The 24,002-nt window shown below is 34.1% G+C and overlaps 1 long non-coding RNA gene across 3 annotated transcripts in view; it reads left to right on the forward strand.

Annotated features, from left to right (window-relative positions):
* The window catches only part of LOC116422758, a 44,014-nt gene extending 26,378 nt beyond the window's left edge, over positions 1-17,636 (forward strand). Inside the window, exon 3 of one of the 3 annotated variants that reach the window (XR_004233273.1) lies at positions 17,479-17,636. This is a non-coding gene — a long non-coding RNA (uncharacterized LOC116422758). Of the gene's footprint in view, positions 1-6,956; positions 7,114-11,230; positions 11,543-17,478 lie in introns of those variants that run through there. The other 2 variants (XR_004233274.1, XR_004233275.1) reach the window with 2 other exon arrangements.
* Positions 17,637-24,002: the final 6,366 nt, after the last annotated feature.

Genomic DNA, 24,002 nt, shown 5'->3' on the forward strand with positions numbered 1-24,002 from the left:
AATGAAACAATTGTGTACGTTATCACCATTATTATTTAATATTTTACCAGAAATGGTAGTAATAGCAATTAGGGAAGAAAAAGAAATTAAAGGAATCAGAATAAGCAATGAGAAAACAAAACTATCATTCTTTCCAGATGGTATGATGTTATACCTAGCAAATCTTAGAGAATTAACCAAAAAAAAGTAGTTGAAATAACACCTTCAGCAATGCTTTGGAATATAAAACAAAACTATATAAACTACGTTCAATGAAGTTCAGCAGCAAGAGATAGAAAAATATTCCTTTAAAAGTTTCTTATTAAAGCTTTTTAATTTTCAAAACATATGCATGGATAACTTTTCAACATTAACCCTTGCAAAACTTTGTGTTCCAATTTCCTCCCCTTCCCCCTCTCTCTCCCCTAGATGGCAAGTAATCCAATATATGTTAAACATGGTAAAATATATTTTAAATCCAATATATGCCTACATATTTATATAATTCTCTTGCTGCACTGGCAAAATCAAATTAAAAAGGAAAAAAAAAGAGAAAGAAAAAATGCAAGCAAACAACAAAAAGAGTGAAAATGCTATGTAGTGATCCACACTCTGTGGGAACTGAGTTCTCTCTCTGGGTGTAAATGGTTCTCTTCATCACAAGATCATTGGAACTGTATTGAATCATCTCATTGTTGAAAAGAGTCACGTCCATCAGAACTGATCATTGTTTAATCTTCTTATTGCCATGTACAATGATTTCCTGGTTCTGCTCATTTCACTTAGCAGGTTGAGCCATTATAATAAAAATGACAGTTCTACATAAGTTAATTTAATGATTCAATGACATGCCAATTAAACTACCAAAATTATTTTACAGAGCTGGAAAAATAACAAAATTTTTCTAGAAGCACAAAAGATCAAGGATGTCAAAGGAATCAATAAAAATAGATCTCAATCTGTATTACAAAATTGTAAACATTAGAACAATACAGTGTTGTGCCAATGGAATAAATTAGGGATATAATATGCAGTAGTAAAAGACAGAGGCAGTCTAGCATTTGATAAACAAAGATCCAAGTATTTGGGTCAAGAACTCTATATTTGTCAAAAATTGCTGAGAAGATTGGAAAGTAGTTTGGCAGAAATTAAGTCTAGACCAACATCTTAATATATATATCAACCTAAGGTCAAAATGAATACATGATTTAGACATATCAGTAACAAATTAGGGGATCACGGAATGTCTTACCTGTCAGAAGAAAAAAAGAATTTATGACAAAACAAGAGAGCAATGCAATAACTAAAGTGAGCAGCTTTTATTAGATTACATTAAAGCCTTTTTGAACAATCAAATATATTGTGGCCAAAACTAAAAGGAAAGCAAAAAATTGAGAAATTATTTTTACAAATTTCTCTGATGAAGGCCTCATATCTAAGAATACAAGTCATGCCCCAAATGACAAATAGTAAGAGGATAAGAATACAGTTTTCAGAAGAAGAAATCAAAACTGTCTATAATCATATGAAAAGTACTCTAAATCAATATTGGTTGGAGAAATGCAAATTCAAACAATTCTGAAGGTATCATATCACACCTGTTAGATGTACAGAAAAGGAATATAATAAATACAGAAAAACTGGGATATATTAACTTTTGGTGGAGTTTTGAACTAATTCAAAAATACTACAGAACAATTTGGAACTATTCCCAAAAGGCAATAAAACTCTGCATATTTATTAACTGAGAATAGTACTACAAGGTCTGTAACACAAAGAGATTAAAAAACAAGGAAAAGGACACACACACACATATATATTTATAGCATATACTTTTATAGTGGAAAGAAATGGAAATTTGGGGGTGTCCATCAATTGAAGAACAGCTGAACAAGTTGTGGAATATAATTGTGATCATTACTATTGTGGTATAAGAAAAAATGAGCAAGAGAATTTTAGAAAAACCTGGAAAACTTATATGAACTGATGTAAAGTGAAGTAAGCAAAATGAGAACATTGTACAAAATAACAGCAATATTGTACAATGATCAACTAGGGATAATTTAGCTATTAACAGCAATACAAAAGTCCAGCATAATTCTTAAGACTTTTGATGAAAAATGGTATACACCTCCAGAGAAAGAACTGATAGGGTTTCAATGCAGATTAAAGTATCCTTCCCCCCCCCCCCCCACTGTCAGGCTATTCTGTTTTTAGATAATTCTAATAATTAAAGAGTTTAAATTTCATTAAACCCAACTTGGCATTTTAATCTCTACTTAAAGCTCTTAGTTTAGTCATGAATATAATGATATCAGAAGGATATAAGTGGCAGAAAATACAGACATGAATAGTGGTTGAAAGTAGCCTTCTACAGTCATCAATAAGGACCTAAACATAAGAAGTGGAGAAGAAAACTCATCCAAAGACAAGATAAGGATCCCCATAGCTCTTGCTATCAACCATTGTAAATGAGCCTGCCATGCAAAACAATGTTAGAATTCTAATTTAAAGTTCATAACTTCAAATTCACTCAGATGAATTCCTTCCTCCACCCATCCTTGAAAAGATTCTAGGAATTATGCAATAAGAATAAGAGGTTATAGATAATCTCTAGAATCAGAGGACCTGCATTCAAATTTCTTTTCAGATTATTTTTAGAGGACATGTCACACTGATCAGATCCCTGGGACTCAGTTTCCTTCTCTGTAATAATAATGGCATTAATAGCTATTAGCTTATTGCTAATATTTTTATGTTATCTGTCATGTAGCAACACTATCTAAGCTTAACACTTATTATCTCACTTGATGCTTATAAGAATCCTGTGATATAGTTGCTAGTATTATTATCCCTTTTTTACTGATAGAGAAATTGAAGCAAAAAGAGGTTAACTGACTTTTCCAGGATAGTCTGGATAGTGTCTGCAGATGTATTTGATTTCAGTTCTTCCTGACTCCGGGCCTGAGGTTCATATTCTCTCCTTTGACACTGCTATTATTCTAGAGCAAGCCCTCATTCATCACCTCACACTTGGGAATAGTTTTGGTTTCAAATCTCTTCCCACCAATTCATTCTCCAATCAGTCACTAAAATGATTTTCCTAAAGCATAGATCCAATCGTGTTGTTCCTTTACTTAATAAATGCCAGTGGCTTCCTATTGACTCTAGAATCAAATTCAAAATGCTCTTTTTAGCTTTCAAAGCCCTTCATAATGGAACTCTCCCCCATATTTCCATTCTTGTTACATCTTAACTTTCTCTGATATATTCTCTTGGATACAGTGGCACTGGCCTCCTGCATGTTTTAGGAATAAGGCACTCCATTTTTTTTGGTTCTGGATGTTTTGTCTGCTATCCCCCATGCTTGGAATGTTTCCATCCCCTTTTTGGTCTACTGACTTCTCTGGATTTTAAATTCCAACTAAGATCCCATATTTTACTAGAAACCTCTTATCCTTCTTAATTCTAGTGCCTTCCCTTTGTTAATTATTTCCTATTTATCTTATATATAGCTTGCTTTGAATATGTGTGTATGTATATATTATCTTCTCCCTTTAGATTATAAGCTTCTTAAAGTGAGGAGCTATCTTTTGTTTCTTTTTTGTATCCTTAGCACAGTACTAAGTATATAGTAGGCGCTTAATAAATGTTAATGATGGGTTGCTTGTACCCCTTTATTGTTGTTTAGTCATGTCTGCCTCATTTGGGCTTTTCTTGGCAAAGAAACTGGAGTGATTTGCCATTTCTTTCTTTGGCTTATTTTATAGAAGAAACTGAGGCAAATGGGATTCAGTGATTTGCCCAGAGTCACACAGTTAGTAAACGTTTGGGGCCAGATTCGAATTCAGGAAAATAAATCTTCATGTCTCCAAGTTTAGCACTCTATCCTTTCTATCACCTACCTCTTCTAGAATTAGGAATTTGTTTCAGGAGGATCTGAATTAAAGTCCAGGCTGAGGCACTCATTAGCTGTGTGACTCTGGGCAAGTCGCTTACCCTCCAGGAGTGTCAATCTCCTCATCTGTGGAATGAGGTGGTCTAACTCAATGACTTTTTACAGTTCCTTTCAGATTCATGCTTATGATTCTGAGATTTTAGGAGTGTGGGTGATACTTTATGCAAAGAACAAGGGCAAGATCTTACAATGTGGTATGCTGACTTTCAATAGGTCCACCATTGAAGGCTATGTTTAAAATGTAGAGAAGTTTCCATTTACAGTAATAAAGTGAGTACCCTTACCAATGAGGTCACAGAACCTATTCAGTAGCTAGAGATTCAACACTGAAACAGTTGTCAAAATAAAGTAAATAAAGCTGGTGCAACATGGAAAGATTTGTTTTAGTTGGAATTTTTACAAAAGTACTTTTGTTTTCTTTTCATCCATCTGCTGTTTTCCATAACATAACAATGTTACTTATACTCTGGATAGACTGAGATGGGTTTTCGTGGGAGGAGATGCTTATGTGTGAACTGCTTTCTTTTTCCTTCTAACATCCAGGTTATTATCACTAGCACAACATTATTTAGGCTTTCTAGAACTTGATCTCTTTATTCACAACCTGCTCATGTGTTTGTTTAGTGGTAGGCAGTAAGCTTTATTTACTTGTCTAATAAGTTGCATATTTTTTCTGCCTCCCTATCTCCAAACCAAATCTACAGGATTAGAAGACCATAGATTTAGAACTGGAAGAGACTTTAGAGACCATTGAGTTGAACTCTTATTTTACAGATAGGGTGACTGAGGCTCAGAGAGATTAATTTGCCTAGGATCAAATAGTAAGTTACTGAATCAAGGTTTTCTTAAATTCAAGCCAGGTACTCTATACATTACATCATGCCCATTTTTTAGGGGGAAGGGGGATTATCTCATGGATGGAGAAAAAAGGGCCAAAGCTGGAAGAGACAACAGGCCTAAGGGATAATGGTGGGTGCTGAGAATGTAATCATGATTTCTATTATTATTACCCTGAGCAATAGTATGTAGAACATTAAATTTTAAATAGAAAGATAATGATATTATCTCACTAATAAATGAAACAATAGTAAGATAGTGATTTGATCCAGGATCACATACAACTGAACTACACTGAAAAAAATAAGAATAGAATAATTATTATAGTTATATTTAAGTTTTGCAGGATATCACATGCTTTATCTCATTTGATCCTCACATCAACTCTGGGAGATAGGGACTATTAATATTATTTTATAAGTGAATAAATTGAGGTAAATTAAGACCAAGTGACTTACTCAAAATCATATAGCTACTACGTGTCTGAGATAATTTGAACCTGGTTCCAGATCCAGCACTCTTAATTTCAACATTTTGCTCTATGGGAAATATTTTACTGGAGAAGAAACTTTAAGATTCATTTTCTATGCTGAATCAATGTTTAAAAATAGACAACAAGTAGCAAACATCATAGGACTCCTTATTCTCTACATCTTTCATTCATTTCTGTGCTGTAAAAATTTGACATAATATTGAGTATCATTTTAGAAAACCTGTATTTGCTCTTCATAGCCCTTGATATGTGTGTAAATTATTCTCATAAAGATGTGTAGAGAAAAGGAAGAAGATAATATAGGTCAGTAGTTACAGACAGATTCTTGATTGCTTTTTTCATAGTAATTCAGGCTGTGATTTTTCTCATTATTTGCCTCTCATCTCCTCTTTTGGATTTCTTGAGCATCAAACCCTAAATGTTCCCCTTACTGTGAGACTTCCACACCCTTCTGCCTCCTTTGTATATACTTGGTCTAATTCCACTACTCTCCACAGCTTTGGTGACTTTAGTACCATCTCTATTTCCAGCTATAGGAATCTATGATGCTATAATCCAAACTATTAATAATGGAGGAAAAAAGATTTGCTATAGAAATCTTTATTGATCTTTCCCATTTTCGTCTATTCATTCTCTCTCAATTTTGTTTTTTAAAGTTTTTGGGATGATTATGCTTAATTTGATCTTGTAGTAAGCTTTCTATGGCCCCCATCTTATGCTTGCTCTTTACTTTTTTCTCAGGAAATAATTTTAATATTTTTTTTTTCATAATTTTTCCTCCACCAAATGGCTTATTTTTCTTGACTATGTTCATCATATCTCTCAGCTTAGATTTTCAACTGACTATACTCTCTAAGACATTAAAAAATAGATACATTTCTTGTGATTCAAGGATTGGAAATATCTGCCCCACTAGACTCAAACTCTAATACCTGAAATTTCACTATTAAAAATTCACACCTTTTATTCATCAATATACTATCCCTCATAAATGCCTCTCTTTATTGATAAAAAGAGAGACCCCTGGAAAACAAGAGTTTAGTAGCTTAACCTTCTGTTTGCTATATATTTGACATTGGTTAAGTTAACTTATCTTTCTGGGTATCAGTTTCTTCATATGTAAAATGAGGAAATTCATCTAGATAATGTTTCAGTGTTTCTCCTTTTAGCTTTAAATTTCATGATCTTTTGATCTCTACTATTACCACCATATTCTGAATGGGTTTATCAGTTCCTTTCCAATATACTGGAAATAGTGACTTGAAGAATAACACATTAAATAAACATATGGAAGATGCTGAAATACAAGATTGGTTTGATAGAAGGGAAAACTACTTTATGATTAGTAGCATCAAAACTGGAATGAGCTGGAATGGTCCAAGGGGGTGTGGTTGGATTATCCATGACTTGATATCTTCAAGGAGCTGGATGGTCATGCTTTGGGTGGTTGTGGTATAGATCACATTTGATTTGACCTCTGAAATATGCCCAGATTTGACATGCCACAAATTTATAACTAATCAATAGATTCTTCTTAGAAACTGAATTTTCTAACTTTTTCTAATTTATTTTTTTAATTTTTCTAAAAGGTTTTTTCTAAATTTACAAAAATGGTTTCTAAAAATTACTCTCTAATAGGAGATAAGACTGGGAGAATGGTATAAAGATGAGGAATGCTTTTTCTTCCAGCAATTCATGAAGGTGTCTACTAAGTCATGAAGTGATTGTAGTCTGGGTCAGTGGAGGGACTATTTGCATGGACGAAATCACAGACCTTTTGGAGAACTGACACATGAAGAAGAGAAACTTAAAGGCTATTTTCATATACTGAACAGGAACTAATAAGTCTAATGTAGACATTGACTCCAATGATGGATAAAATAAATTTATTCAAGAATTCAAGCTTTGTTTGTATTAAAAACAGAGACTTAGTTTCTTTTGTCATCTCTGCTAGATTGTGATTCCTTAGGGCCAGACCCTAAACTCTCACATTCTTATTGTCACTCCCCACAACACCCAGCATGGTGATCTACACTCGATGGGCATTCAATAACTTTTGTCACTTGATTGACACTTTTATTAGTTTCATTTGTCACATAACTGTTATGATGTTTTACTGAAGAGAGATGTGAAAGTAATAAAAGACAGCCTTGCAAAGAGCACTACCCACTTACCTGTACTAAATGGCACTATGGTCAGCTGTGAGTGCAAATAAGCAAAGCAGATGTAAGAAATATTATAATGAAAGATCTATCACTCAAATTAATCAAGAATTTTTAAGTTCCTACTAAGCTTGCTAAGCACTATACTAGATGCTGGGGTTAGAAAACTCCCCTCCCCCCCAAAAAAAGAAATCACTTCCAACCCTTAGGGACCTTATATTCTATTCAAGGAGAAAAATTCTAAGTATGTACAAATTCTATTAAAAAAACATAAATACAAAAACTTTTTTTTTTGGAAGAAATCATTCATAGCTGGAGAAATCAGGAAAGCCTTTTGCATACTTTACCAGAGTTTTGAAGGGAAAAAAGGATTTTAAGAAGTGGATGGGAGGATAGAATACAATTTGCCCCAGGAATCAGCCCATACAAAATCTAAAAGATGTGAGATTCATTATCATGTGTGATGAAAGAGAAGAAGACCAGGAACAAAATGATGCTTTCTTATGTAATGTGATTTAATGTATCAGTGAGAGCTCAGTAGTGTGACTGAAGATGGATAAAAACATTGCTGTTCTGAAACAGAAGAGAAGATGGCAAAATGACTAGATAAGGCCACTGTTTTTACTTTCACTCCATTTTTATCTATTTTTTAATTAAAGTACAGGTTTAAGTGAATTGACTCCATGCCAAGCACATCTAAAGAGTCGGTGCTTCCTGGGGAGGATGGGTTGATTAGAGCATGGGCTAGAAAGGAAGCCAAACAGATGACAAATAATAGTATGAGTGGAGAAGTTGAGCACATTGAAAGGTGAATTATTTCTTCATCTAAAGTATGGCAGATCTCCAACTAGTGAAAAGGAAGTCTATGAAGGCTTAGAAACAAATGAACATTAACATTCCTACCTCCATATACTTTAGTCTTTGCTTTTTTAAACTACTTATAAAAGCATGTTACCTTGGAAGAAACAGCTGAGTAATGCATTTGTGTGATGATGTTCCTCTTTTAAGGTATCAGACAGTCAATAAGCATTTATTAAGTACCTACTAAGTGCCAGATACTGTGCTAAATTCTAAAAACACAAAGAGGGAAAACACATAAGTCACTGCTGTCAAGGAGCTCATAGTCCAATGGGTTGATTAAAATACTTGTTCATAAATATCTTGTTTTTTCAGCATATTTTAGAGTCAGAGAGGAGGATTGGGGGAAGAAGCATCTTTATTTTCACACAAGAATTAGTTTTCTAGAGAGGCTCAATGGAAGGCTTAAATGCACACAAGCTGTGTGACAATAGAGAAAGTCCTAAGTAGGGTTAGGTCACTGATTTTTTCCAGTGTAGCAACATGTGGGAAGGTATGCTTCTAAGGTAGTCTTTTATTTGTTGTCAACTTATCAGTGCAATGTCCTGCACTGATTTCATGCTATGCAATATAGTCCTTGAAGTCTCTTTTTTCCCCTTGGGATTACTTGTTTTTGTTATTATTTTTAAAAATTTAATTAATTTTATTCTCCACTTAGGAAATACAAGCATTTTTTATAACAGGAAAATAGAAAATAGATGATTGCACATGAAACTGCAAATCCACTAGATACAATTTGCTACTTCTTTAAAATATGCATTGAAGGTATCCTATAACCTTTGTAACCCTTTTTTTTTTCTTCTCTTCCTCCAGAGATGGCTACCATTATGTACAAATATGTGTGTCTCACACACATATATGTACATTATATATGTAAAAACATTCTGTATATACTTCTACTTATCAGTTCTTTCCCTGGATGCAGATGGCATCTTCTTTCATGTCTTTGTAGTTAATTTGGGTATTTATAATAGTCAAAATAACTTATTCACTCAAAGTTGTTCTTAAAACAATATATATATTTTTTTTTACTATAAACAATGTTCTCTTGGTTCTATTCATTTTGTTCTTCATTATTTGTTAGGACTATTAACTCTCACCTGACATTTCTACTGTGCTAATGGAGCAGATCTAAAACCTTAGAGGATTCACTTATGCCAGACTGAGCCAGATTCTCCTCTCCATTCTCATTCTCTTGGGCATCAGAATTTCTAGTTGAGGTTATAATGGTAGGAACAAAGATGGAAAGAATTCAGGGTTCTTTCCTCATTAAACCATTTTATTTGTGCCTCTCAGTAAAGCTATAGAATAAGTTCTTTTTATAAGGGTTAAGGGTTCCTAGTGCCTAAAAGGATACTGAAAAAAAATCTGACTAATAAATACATGTTGATTTCTTAACTCATTCTATTCCCTGCTTTCTAGCAGGCACATCACAGATAAGAAGTCTTATCCTCACCAACAAGATTATCTTAAGTTTAAATGGCATAATAGATTAATTGTTTAATTTCTTCAGAGATGCTTAAGCAAAATTTGTTTTTTAAATCCTTCTTTCAAAAAAAGTATTTCATTTTATAGTAACTCAATCAGTTAGCAAGGATGTGTTCAACAGTTATTGTATATTCAGTACTGTGCTACTGAAAGAGAAGGAAGTTCTCTAATAAGTATCTGTTGGAGATAAATATTAGAGGTATATGGGAAAGTATAATCGAACCAAAATGAGTCAATCTATGTTCAAGACCTGCCTTTGCCAAGTGGGCAATTTTGCTTTTTCTTCTACTTGATAGTATTTAATTTTTTTCCCAGTTACATGTAAAGATAGTTTTCAACATTCATTTTTGTAAGATTTTGAATTCCAAATTTTTCTCCCTTCCTTTTCTCCTTCCCTCCCAAGACAGCAAGCAATCTAATATATGTTATACATGTACAATCATGTTAAATATATTTCTGTATTAGTCATATCATGAAAGAAGAATCAGAAAAAAAAGGAAAAAATCATGATAAAGATTAAAAAAGCAAAAAGAAGTAACAAAGACAAAAGAGTATGCTTTGATCTGTAGTTAGTTTCCATAGTTCTTTCTCTGGATGTAGATAGCATTTTCCATCACAGATCTTTTGGAATTGTCTTGGATCACTATATTGCTGAGAAGAGGTAGGTCACTTAACCCTGTTTGTCTCAGTCCTTATCTGCAAAATGAGCTAGAGAAGGGCTGTCAAATGACTCCAATATTTTTGCCAAGAAAACTGAAATGGGTTCTCAAAGAGAAGGACATGAGTGAAACAAGTGAACAACACTACTGCAAGACATATTGCAAGCAGAATAGAAACATATATATGTATGTGTGTGTGTATAAAGATATATATATATATATGTATATATGCATACACACATATTGTCTCTTATTTAGGAGTATTTCCCTTTTAGCTCATTTATTTGGAGCAATTGTGGTAAGTCTGATAGAGATCAGTACTAAACTGATTTCCTAATTATCCTTCATCTTTCCTGAAAATTTATCAGAGAATTTACCTTGTGATCAAAGAGAGAAAATCTTCTCAAGCTTTCAGAAAGTAATGAAAGAAGGCAGTTCAGGGATTTTAAATCAAGTGCTCTCTGGAATCTAGCCACATTTCTAGGTACATAGTCCAGTAGAAGATGAAATGTGACATTAGGAACTCACACTTGACAACTCTAGTTTGAGACCGAAACCAATTAAAGGGCAGAAGAAATGGAGGCAAGGAAGAAGAGTTTCTCTTTATTTTGATACCCACATTATTGTGTAGTAAACCAATTCCCTTTCAGAGTCTTAATACAAATAGTCTTAATAACAAGTTTCCCTATGATACCAATAAGAGGCAAGGTCAAGGAGAATGTCGATGTGTCATTCTTTCTGAAATCTGTGTAACACAATGTAGATCTTCATACAGTTCTTGTCTGCTTTTTTGGAGGCTGGTGACTCAGATTTATCTCATGGATGATGATGTACAAGTCAATATATTACCTTCCTGATGTCATTGGTATTCTTCAAGAACAAAGAATGAACTCCAGATTATGGGAAGCTTGGCATGTACAAACTATGCTAATTCTTTCAGGTCACTCTTTTTAGCCATTACCATTCCATGGTAAAATTTTCCCCAAAATTTCTGAGAGAGGTCATGCTAATTTTATTTTGGGGGAATACTTTAGGCACTTGGAAAATGAGACTCTATTTCCCCCTCACATTTTCTCTGAATTATGTGGAAGAAAAATACATAAATGAATATATACATATACAGACACATTTATCTATGTATACTTAAATAAAAATAAAAAATAAATATAAATATAAGATATTTACAATGTTCAAATAAACACATGCTTAAATAAAATCTATGAACATATCTTTATTCTATCTCCGTATCAACCAAACAATTAATTTCTAGAAAAAGCAATCTAATTCTCACTGGCTTTACTTTTTCATATCCTCCCCACTTGTTTTGCTGATCTTATCAACAAAAATGGCATCCTCTTTATGTTTATGACTCTTAGATAACTGCTTAGTGCAGTTATCTGCTTATCTTGGAGTCAGTTAGAAGTATATTAAATTCAGCCTAAACACTTATTGATTTTTGTAACTCTGGGCAAATCCCTTAACCACTGCTGACCTTATTTTCCTCACCTGTTAAATAAAAATAAAAAAGGTGCTACCTCCCAGCATTGTTTTGAGGATTCAATGAGTGTAAAAGCTCAGCACTGCACTTGGCACATAGTAGGGAGTTTAAAAAAATTTTGTTCCCTTCTCTTTCTCTCCACTTTCTAAGTTTAAATATCCAACATTCAACTGTTTATTGGAACCCCAGTCCTTCATCTTCAAATATAAACTGCTCATATTGACTTGAATTTCCTGTATGCATATTTAATTCAACACATCTGGAACAGAACATTTTCCCCCTAAGTCCAGCCCTCTTAATTTCATTATTTCTATTAATAAGAGTACTAATCACTCAGATTTACAATCTTAAAGTCATCTCTGATTCCCCACATTCTAATATATCTATTCATTTGCCCATCTACAACATCTCTTCCATCTCTCCCTATGGCCACCCTACTCAAAGCCTTCATAATCTTGGTCTCTTTGCATCTAGACTTTCTTCTTTTCCAACAATTCTCTAAAAAAAAAGTTCAAATAGATATTACTAAAAAAAAAGTATGTACTTGTCATTTTCTCAGCTCAAAAAGTGCCAGTAACTTCTGATTGCCTGTAAAATCAAATAAAAATGTCTTAATTTGGCATGTAAAGCCCTTCACAGGTTGGTTATACTCTATCTGTCCATGGCACAATGGATAAAGTGTTGGTCCTACAGTCAGGAAGATTCATCTTCCAGCCTCAGACATATATTAGCTGTGTAATAATTGGGCTAAATACTTAAGCCTGTTTTCCTCAGTTTCCTTATCTGTAAACATGATGAAGAAAGAAATGGAAAATCCTTCAGTATCTTTGCCAAGAAAACTTCAAATGAGGTCACAGTCAGACACAACTGAAAATGACTGACTCAAAAATGCATGACATTTAATCTCTTACATTCTGTAAATGCTGTTCTCCACATCTAGAATGCTTTTTCCTCATCTCCATCACTAGTGTCCCTTAGCGTTTAGCTCTAGGATCATCTTTTTCCCAGTGCTTTTCCTGATAACTTATTGTGTTAGCTCCACTCATCATTTTATAATATCTACATATATAGTATGTTATCTAATGTAGCATTACTGACTATTCTCTTTCTCCTCCTGTCCTTTTCCTTCTCTCATTCTATCTTTCTCTCTCCATTTTTCTCTTCCTCTCTTTTACATCTCTCTCTTTTCATAAGTTCATAATTTACTTATTTTCAAATACCATTAAACCTTCCTCTCCTGCTAAAGAATGCAAGCTGCTTGAGGAAAAGTGCTGCCTTTCTTTAGTCTCTGTATCCTCAGTGTTTCACATAGTGCTTGGCACATAACAGATATCTAATAAATGTTTGTTTATAGATTAATTTTTATAGTTGTGGATCAGTCGTTTCACCTCTATTATGACTATTTATCATTCTATAAAATAGAACAAAAATATTCATGCAAGCCACACCTATAAGGCTATTGAGGAGGAAGCTTTGGTAAACCTCAAAGTAAATTACAAGCTGTATTATTTAGTCTTTCCTCTTCTTTGGCAATGAGCACAAATGAGTGCAGACCCAGAAGGTATAGATATTAAACTAAGCCCAAAAGAAATTTGAGTGTTTAAGAATTTCTTTTAAAATGAAAAGTCAAGCATATAGCCTTTCCAGTTCTTGCACCTGGGAGATGCATCATAGAATATTGGTGTCTGAAAGAAGAACAAGTGAATTAATTTGTGGTTTGACAAAAAGAAAAAAAATCTATCTTTTCATCTATATCATAAAGAAACTGGAGTGGGGACTATATAAAGTGTCTGTGCATGGGTTATGTAATAAAGTAGCTTGAAACTGGTTTTCTTTTATAGCTTCTTCTTCCAAGACAAGAATTTCAAGATCATGGCCCTCTTACATATCACTAAATCACTGGAGGCATTTGAATAGATGCCATTACTTCTATGCATGCTAAATAGAGTCTTCCCTTCCTGAACAATCACCCTTAGCTGACTCAGCATGCTTATACTTCTCTTGATCTATGAATTTTGCTCACCAGGACCTCTTAGTAATCAGGAATTAGAGATAAAATAACAGAAATATCATCAATTGGCTGATTATGGGCAGCTAGGGATGATATGCAGAAGTTTAACAGATAGTAAATGTCAACTCTAAGGTTTAAATCACAGATAAGGCCATCAGGCATCATTTCATGTGGCTATTTAAAAAACTGTATTTTCAAATTGAGATTTATCAGATTTTCTTAATGCATTTCTGTAATGTTTGGACCAGCTTTCTGAAGGACCTCAATACTAACCTTAATCTTAGTGGAGGAGTGCAGGAGGCAGGAGAACCACCAGGAGGGAGGTCAAAAATGGAATGTCTCATTCCAGTCCTCTCAGCCCTTAAATATCCTATTACAGTTACATCATTACAGCATACTCAATATATGTGAACTAGAGAACCATTACATCACATACTAAGTACTAAATATATATGTGAACTAGAGAACCATCATCTCATCAATTCCACTGAGTTAACACCTTGTTGTAAGTATCCTTGTTTCAAGTATACTTCTCCAGAGTTCCAGCCCTCTACATATTTCCTCATAGATAGTCAAGGTCCAGGCTTATTTGAATATATACCCATGGTTCCCATGGTTCTTCATATTGCTGTAATTACACAAGTGTGATTGCTAATTGGTGAGTTTAAGGGTATGTAGACATCTGTGGAAGAGGGTCCACACACACACATTTACATGGCAAGTCTAAGTTGACCCAATCTTTACTTAGATGGTAGGCCTTAGGGAATTGAGAAAACACCCCTTTGCAGCTCCAAATGTCTCTCATTGCCTCTTGAAATTATAAGAATTAAGATTTATCCTTTGGCTTAAGCATTAATTCCTATCAAAATGAAAATAATCCTGATGAGAGATGGCACATTAGATCTTATCATTCATTCAACCCATAGTTTTGACCTAATTTATGAAGCTTTTTCTCCTACTGTCACACTTTGGCAGGCAATATAAATATATTTAAAAGCGTATTGAATTTGAAGTCAGAACACCTGTGTTCAGATTTTGGCTTTACTGATCACTGTGTGACTTTGGAAGCATTGTTTAACTTCTTTGGGGCTGATAAAGATGAGGAGGTTGAATTAGATAAATTTTAAAATTTCTGTTGGCTCTCAATTCTACAAACCCAAGATTCTTGGAGAATAAGATATATATGGAGACTAACAGATCTATGATACAATTACTATCCAGATAGGGTAAAACATCACAAAGAACTATAGAAGGAGGATCTAGGAAGATAGGATTTAAAATGATGACAATGAACTTTCTCGGATAAGAGTATTAAAGGGGAGAAAAAAAGGTTCTGGTGTAGAAGTCTGGATAAGGCTCAAGGACAACTTGACCTTCAAAATTCTGTCTGCTCATTTTAGCTGTACCGCTAGTAGGTTATAGAAATGCCAAAGAGTTGGAAATAGGCTTGATAGATAGCATTAGTTAGCCACATATTATTGGATAATCTAAAAATGCTTTCCTCAGTATTGCAGTCAAATTGGATGCCCTATTTGACAGAACCAAACAGCTGTTTTCAGCTTAGAAAGTATCAGCCTTTAGCATTTAGATGATTCACACATATTTAGTAATGAAATACTCATATGATTACTTACTTATATTTTATAGTGAAATTCTGATATTTCCTTGGGTTTATGTCTTGAAGGGGCTTTAGAATAATTAGTCTCAGATGTCCATTTGCCTGATACAGAATAGAAAAGTACTCTTCTTCCCTTATAGGAGGTCAAGTTCCAGTTTTCTTGTTAAATTATCCCCCTTGACATGAAAGGTTTTAGGGCCAATGTTGCAGAGAAATCAGGAACCACTGGTAAAAGAGCTAATACAAAAGCTCCTCTTGGCTATGCTGCCTGAACTCAGGACTACCAGGAATGGCTCATAAAGTTCCCTTAGGGGAACTAAGGCAGGATAACCAGGAAAGAAGGGCAGTACTTGGCATGCATGTGCTGAGAAACTATTTGACTTGTCTGCATTTGGCATACATCATTGAGAACCAGGTATTTTGAAGGCTTCCTTACAAAAAAGGGCAATGTCCTTATAGGGCAGTTCTGTGGTAAAATGCTTAATGCTATAAAATTTCTTTTGCATTTGTGGTAAATCCCAGCATACCAACGGACTAATTCAGTTTCATGATAATGACTCTACTAGTTTATTATAATGATTAATATAAATGAGAAAAAGTGTTTACCTCATGTTCATTAAGGAATTTTTCAGGAAACAGCATATTCTTTGTGTATAAAGGATTGTACACCTCAGTCTCCTCCAAAAGCTACACTTTTCAAATATAATGTAATGATCTGCTAATATATTCCTCTCCATTCCCTGTCCTAGAGAGCCATCCTTTTTTTTTATTTGTACATGTACATGGAGTCCATGATCTTAAGCTGGAAGAACCACAAAGACCATTTACTCCACACATTTCATTTTACAGACAAGGAAATCGAGGCCTATGGAGGTGGTGATTTTCTCAAGTCACATATAGTTAAGTGGCAAAGGTAGTATTTAAAACTCAGTTCTCTGATTCCAATCACTACTCCTTCCTCTATATTTAAGATACATTTTCATTGATAATTTTTGGTTTCATATTACCTATACTTCCCAATGTATAGAATTATCCCTTAGAAGAAAGGGTAAAAAAATAATTCAGCAAAGTGGACCACCTTGAAAAATCTTTCATTATTCATAAGGTTCTAAATCCACAATCTCCCATCTCTGCAAAATAGGAAGTGACTTCCTCACATTTGATCTTTGGAGCCATGTTTGGTTATTTTGATTTTATATTATTCAAATTATTTAATTGTTGTTCTTTCCATTTACATTGTTTTAGTCACTATGTGTATGTTTTTTGGTTCTGTTTACTTAATTTTTTTCATCAGTTCATTTGGACTTCTTGGGCTTTTTTGAATACACCAAATTTGTATTATACACAAAGCCAAGGCAATATATATCTTTTGCATTTGAAATATGTTATAGCTTGCTTACATCTAGCATTTACCTCTCTGTTGCCTTTTAAAAATAAACAAATTTAAAATATTTTATTTAATATTAAAATAAATGTGCCTCTGTAATGCTTTTTTTTTCTGCAGCAATTGGTAAGTGACTTGCCCAGGGTCACACAGCTAGGAAGTGATAAGTGTCTGAGACCAGATTTGAACTCAGGTCCTCATGACTTTAGGGTTTGTTCTCTATCCACTGTGTCATCTAGCTGCCTATGTATTGTCTTTTAAAATTATCTTCCACTTCAGATCTTTAGATAATTTAATATTCATATATTCCTTCTAGATTTAATTCTATGATGCCTTAATGCTATGATCTTATTACTTCAAGAAATAATTGAATCATTTGTTGAGTCATGGTGGTTAACTCTTTACTAAGAATGGAGTACAATTAAATAGGTAACTTTTTATTGGGTTGAATTATTTAAGTCCAATGATCAAGAGTTAACATTTTTGGATATCTCTTCTTACCATTTATGATATTCTGTTATTCTTTGCCTTAGGTTATTTATCATAAGAATACTGATCTTTTAAAATGTTGAGTCATGATTTTGAGGAGCAGCATGGTATCATTAAGAGCACTGGACAATTCCCCAAAGGTAACTTAGTGTTATCATTTCATCCTTTTCAGTTGTGGTTTCAGTTCATTGTCAATTTGCATTGTTTGCCCCAGATATTTGGACTGAATTGTTGTTCAGTAATTTTGTCATGTCTGATTCTTTGTGTCTCCATGGACCATAACATGCCAGCCTCTTCTATCCTTTACTATCTCTTTATGTCTTTCCAAGTCCATGTTAATTTTTTCACGATACTATATATCTGTCTCATCCTTTGCCATCCTATTTTCCTTTGCCTTCAGTCTCTTCCAGAATCAGGGGCTTTTCTAATGAGTTTTTTCTCTCATTATGCAGTAAAACTATTTAAGCATCATCTTCAGCATTTGACCTTCTAGTGAAAAGCCTGAGTAAATTTCTTTAAGTCAATACTTACTATTTAAAAGTCTTCTCCAACATCACACTTAATTCTGTGGACTTTCAGCTTTCTTTAGAGTCCAAATCTTACCATAATAAATTGCTACTGGGAAAAAGAAAACTGCTTTGATTATATAAATCTTTGTGGGCAAAATTATGTCTCTGCTTTTTAGCCTGATATTCAGATTTGCTATAGTTTTCCTTCTGAAGAGCAAGCACCTTTCAATTTCATGTTTACAATTGCCTTCTTCAGTGGTTTCTGAGCCCAAGAATATAAAATCTGACACAACTTCTATTTCTTATCCTTCTAATTTCCAGGAAGTGATAGGAGTAGTTGTAAAGATCTCAGTTTTTTTATGCTAAACTTTAAGCCAGATTTTACAGTCTCCTTTTTAACTCTCATCAAGAAGCTTCTTAATTCTTTACTTCAGCCATCAGAGTGATATCATATGCATATTTAAGATTGCTGATATTTCTCCTGGAAACTTTAATTCCAGGTTTTGACTCATCTAGCCTGGCCTTTCACTGTTAAATAAATAAAGTTAAATAAATAAAGTGACAATATATAGCCTTATTGTACTTTTTTATGATCTTAAATCAATCAGTTCTTCCAAGTTCAGTTCTTATTGCTTTTTGGCCCACATACTGCTTTTTCCGTAGAGGACAAGTAAGATGATCTGGCACACCTATCTCTTTGAGGACAATGATGATCAAGCTAGTCAGAAATGGAATATATGAATAGCACAGTTATGAGGTGCCAGGAGTCTGAATGGAAAAAAGAAGTTGGAGTTGAGGAAAGAAGAGATGTGTGTGTGTGTGTGTGTGTGTGTATGTGAAATAAAACCTCTTAGATTTAGTCACAGAAAGCTTGGGGAAGAGATTTTGAGAAAGAGTTTTAAATAGGCATTAGATATTTTTAAAATGAAATTGGTTGGAATTGAGTTATTAAATGTGTGACTTTAGGAAAGTGATTTAACTTATTTAACCTACTTGGGCTTCAATTTCTTCATCTGGTAAATTGCATTTGGGTTACATAGTTTTTAAGGGCTTTCCAAGTCTATGAGTCCGATTCAATGAATTGCATAGAGCATCTCATCTTCATTTGAGAGTTTTTGATGAAACATTGAGTAACTTTGTAATTTGAAAAAAAAAGGACTTCCTGACAGGCTACCTGAGGATGAGCCTTGAGAAAGCTCATTCAGCTGCTGGCGATCAACTGAAGAGCGCCCCTACCTAAGTAATTGACAGAAAGCACATAATTTTCCATGAGGAAGGATAAAATGTCTTTGAAATAGTCACAGACAAAGTAAACTATGTTACTTAACCTGGGAAAATCAAAATGATGAGGTTAGAGACAAGGGAAATATCAAATGTTAGAGAAGAAATTAAATTAGCAGATGTCATTTAATTTATCCCATTTATTTCACAGATGAAGAAACTGAGGCAAAAAGATTGACATTTTGCTCAGGGTTATGGAAAGCAATCCTGATAAGCACCCTCAAATTTTGGAGTATTTATTCTTCCTTTTCCCTTAACCTACATGTTCTATCAGTCGTAATATTTATCTCCACATTTTATATACACTCCGTCCTTACTATTTGCATGATATAATGAAGTCATAGAGTTAAATCTAGAAGGGTGGTCACCTACTTCAACCCCCTTTATAAATGAGGAAATTTCGATGGTCTTATGAGGAGTAAGTGGCAGAGCTGGAATTCAAATCCAGGTTCTCTGGTCTCCAATCCAGAGCTCTTTACCACAGTACATTTCAACCACAACCCTAGTTCAGATCATTATGATTATTCACTTGAATTACTGCAAATAGCTTTTTCATTGGTTTTACTTCTAGATTTTCCCTTTCAAGACCCACATTTCAGGCAATTGCTTGTTATTTTTTTTTGCTTGTTATTTTTAAAGAACAACTTTGATCATATTTATCCATTTGTTTAAGAACTTTCATTCCCCACTGCAACTTCTCCCTTCCTTTCCCGTTCTTCCAGTTTCTACCAAATAGAGTCTACTTCATTAGCCTGATAATCTGGCTTTGATTGATTTCCTAGATTTTTGTAGCATTATTTCTCTCATTTCGTACTATTCCCCTTCATACAATCTGTATTCCTGACTTCTGGGACTCTATACTATCCCTCAAAAATTTTATATGATAAGCTTATCTTTGTAACAGGGTATGGCCAATGAGCCTATCCTTTATGATCATGAAACGAAAGGTTGTTGCAATTTTCATGTGGTCTCTAGAGCACAATTAGACACACTCTAACTATTCTATTAGTCATACGAGGAAAGAGAGAATTTTAGATGGAGTATATGCTGGAACTAAGGAGCATTCAAAAAACAACAGCTTACCAGAACCTAATGTTTTTTAGGGGATATTTCTCCTTCCTGTTGGTGTTCCAGTAAAGAAAGAGAGAAAATAATATAAGGGGAAGGCCATTGCCATCCAAATCTTACATGTGCCCCAAGAATATGAGTCTTAGTCCTTTGCCTTGGTTTTTGTTATTTCATTTTAGATGACAGTGATAACTTTGTGATTTAAAAGGGTAGGATAGTGAGTCACTAGGATGTCTGGCAGTGGAATACAAGCTAAGGTGTGTGTGCACTTTTACTGTATATTTTGAAACCTCAAATTGTAACTTTTGTATCCAAACTAGGAGTATCTGAGACAAGTTCTTATTCAGCAGTGATGCTACATATGGCTATGAATTTCTTGGGAAGAGTGCTACTTAAATTGTGTTAAATCTCATTTTACCCAGGAACCAAAGTTGTATAGAAGAGAATATCCCTCAAAGTATTTGAAAGGGAATTTTTATACTCCTGTTCTCGTTATATATTTGAAATAAATATCATTTTGGAAAAGTTAATTAATGTTAACAGGTTAAATGGAATTAGGACTCTAAGTCAGTGGCAGTTAAGAGTAGAGGGAGATGTAGTTAGCCTTGTTCCAGGAGAGTGAGGTCTACATCTTTAGATGACCAGATTCACATAAGCTTGGAATCATTCTTAGTCAACATGTTGCCAAATCTTGTAGACTACCTCCACAATTTCTATCACATTTGTCTTTTATTTTGATTCACATGAATCATTGCCTTAGTTTAAACCCTAATTACTTTTAACTTTGATGATGATGATATTCATTTGTTCTTGCTATCAAAGGTTAAAGGAGGTCATGTGTACATCACTGAAAGAGATATAGTCCCTTTTGGCAGCCTATTTTTCCCAAAATTGTATGATCATCTACTTGGGAGCAAGATATTTGATCTTTTCTCATTCCTTATCCTTGATCTTTCTGAGGCCTCTGACCCTGCTAATAACCCCATCCCCTTCATGTTCTCTCTCCATTAGGTTTAATGGAAACTATTTGATTCTCATTCTCTTCCCTCCTACCTGAGAACTCCTCAATCTTCTTTTCTGGATATTAACCTAGCTCATACCCCATTAACCGTGAGTATTCCACAAGACTCTGTCCTGGATTGTCTTCTCTTCTCCCTCTTTACTATTTCATCTGGTAATTTCATCAGCTCTCAAGAATTCAGTGATTATATTTTTGCTAATGATTCTCATATCTATTAATCTAACATTAATTTTCCTGCTTACCTCCAGTCTCACATCTCCAACTACCTATTGGACATCTTGAAATCGACGTCTTATTATTCTTATTCTTAAATTCATCATGTCTAAAACTGAGCTCATCATCTTTCTCCCTAAACTTTTCCCTTTGACCTTCCTTATTCTTGTCAAGGATATTATATTCTCCAAACCTCACAACTCATTCTCTGTGTCTTAACTCCTATTTACACTCATTCCTGACTCCTTACTCTCTCTTATATCTCATATCCAATCTGTTGTTAAGACCTGTTGATTATTCTTTCATAATATCTCTTTCATATTCCTTCTCCTATCTGAAACTGCCACCTTCCTGTTACAGGCTATTATTAGCTTCTATCTGGACTATTGCAATAACCTACTGGTTGTTCTCCCTGATTCAAGTCTCTCCCCATTCCACTCCATCCTCTTAGTTGCCAAAATAATCTTCCTAAAGTATAGATCTAATTATGTCACTCCCTACTCAATAAACCCCAACGACTCCCTATCACCTTTAAGATAAAATATAAAGTTCTCAAGATTCCAAGACCTTCAAAACTTTCTTCCTCCTACTTTTCTAGTCTTCTTATAACTTACACCCTATCATATACTCAATGATTTGTTTGTTGCTTCATATACTCTGTCACTTGACTCTAGGTATTTTCCACTGGATGCCCTCCATGTCTGAAATCTTCTCCCCCTTCATCCCCACCTTTTGAGTTCTCTTGACTTCAAGTCTCAGATACAAGCTGAGATTTGAAGGTAAGCCTCAAGTTTGAAGCTGAGACTGAGGTAAGATTTAAGTGTACCTTCTACAGAAAGTCTTACCCACTCTATTTTAATTCTATTGCTTTCTTTCTACTGAGTTTCTCGAATTTATCTTGCATATAGGTTATTTGTCATAGTGTTTGCATGCTGTTTACCTCATCAGACTGTGAGCTATTTGAGAACATGAACTCTCTTTTGCCTTTCTTTGTATCCCAGTGCTTAGCACAGTACTTGGCATATAATACTGGTCTTAAAACATTTAACTACTATCAATAATACTCTTTAAGACCAAATTTAGATGAGAGATTTTTATTCCACATTTATTGAGCCATAGCATTTTGGGACCACTTTTTCCTCCTCTCGATTATTGCAAATAACTAAAGTGATTGCTTGGTTGAAGAAACAAAAACCTGGTACACAAATCTCTAAATTTACAAATCAAATGCATTAGTTGTGTCTGTCTTTTCCTCAGAAAAGGCCTGAAAATGCATTATCATAGATGTATGAAACATTTGTGCCTTGGAGTAGCAAAAAATTATCATTTTATGCACAAGAACTGTCATATTTTGCCTGAGAAAAAAGTATAGCCCAGGGTTATTACTTTAACTTAATTAACCTATTTGCCTTGGTGCAGTAAGGAAGGATGCCAGAAATGTCTTATTCTAGCATCTCATTATATATAGAGGTAGCCTGAGGTTCTTGAAGGCTATACCAACATAATAGAAACTCTGACAGATTCTACCAAATCGAATAATATTCTAAGTAGGGGCTTAGTGTTATCTTGCATCTGCTGTCCATGAGCTGAACTAAGTATGGGGAGAAGCCCAACCTTAGATGATTATCCATTGAGAGCCGTAAAATGGACAAAAATATCAAACCTCAGTCAACCCCGAGTGACCCCTTTATTTCCAACGAGATAATAGAAGAGAGGCAGAATAGATAATAGAAGATACTAAGAATCACTCATTCCTATAGTTTTTAGTTCTTAGACCATCTAGAAACATTAAATCATAGTGACTCTTTACACAAAGATCACTAATGAGTTGACACACTATTACATTTATATTCTTACTATAAAAGAAAGCATATGCCAGAAAAAAACCCAAAATTCTATAGAAAGACTATACTCAGGTTTTCCTTAAAGGGATTAAAACAACGAGTTGGTAGAGATAGTTCTCTTAGATGCCTGTAGACATTATCCAAATAAATTAGTTCATGAGTTATTTGATGATTGTACTTTGTGGTGTTCACAATGAACATGAACAGATCCTGGTTAAATAATTACTGTATATACCAACGCTCATTGCAGAAGAAAAAGCAATAGAGGAATTCCATGAAGCAAAGTATTTTCTTTTTTGGGTAACAGTAAAATATTTTACACACACACACACACACACACACACACTCATACTCACATATGCAATTTTTATATCACCTTCCTTTTCAACTATGTCCTTAATCCCTCTCCAAGAACTATTCCTTTTAAACAAAGTGTTAAAATGAGAGATAAAAAACAGCTCAGTTAAATTAACCAATATATCAACCCCTTCATTGGACTGAGCTTAATTAAAAGCAGTGTTCCATGATATTACATTTCTTCCTTCCTTCTGGATTCTCCAGTCAAAAAGACTGAGAGAGGTACTGTCTATCTCTTATCTCTGCCATTGATTCAAGCCCAGTTGTGCTCCCCT

This window comes from Sarcophilus harrisii, chromosome 3 (genome assembly GCF_902635505.1).
Source record: "Sarcophilus harrisii chromosome 3, mSarHar1.11, whole genome shotgun sequence".
Lineage (NCBI taxonomy): Eukaryota > Metazoa > Chordata > Mammalia > Dasyuromorphia > Dasyuridae > Sarcophilus > Sarcophilus harrisii.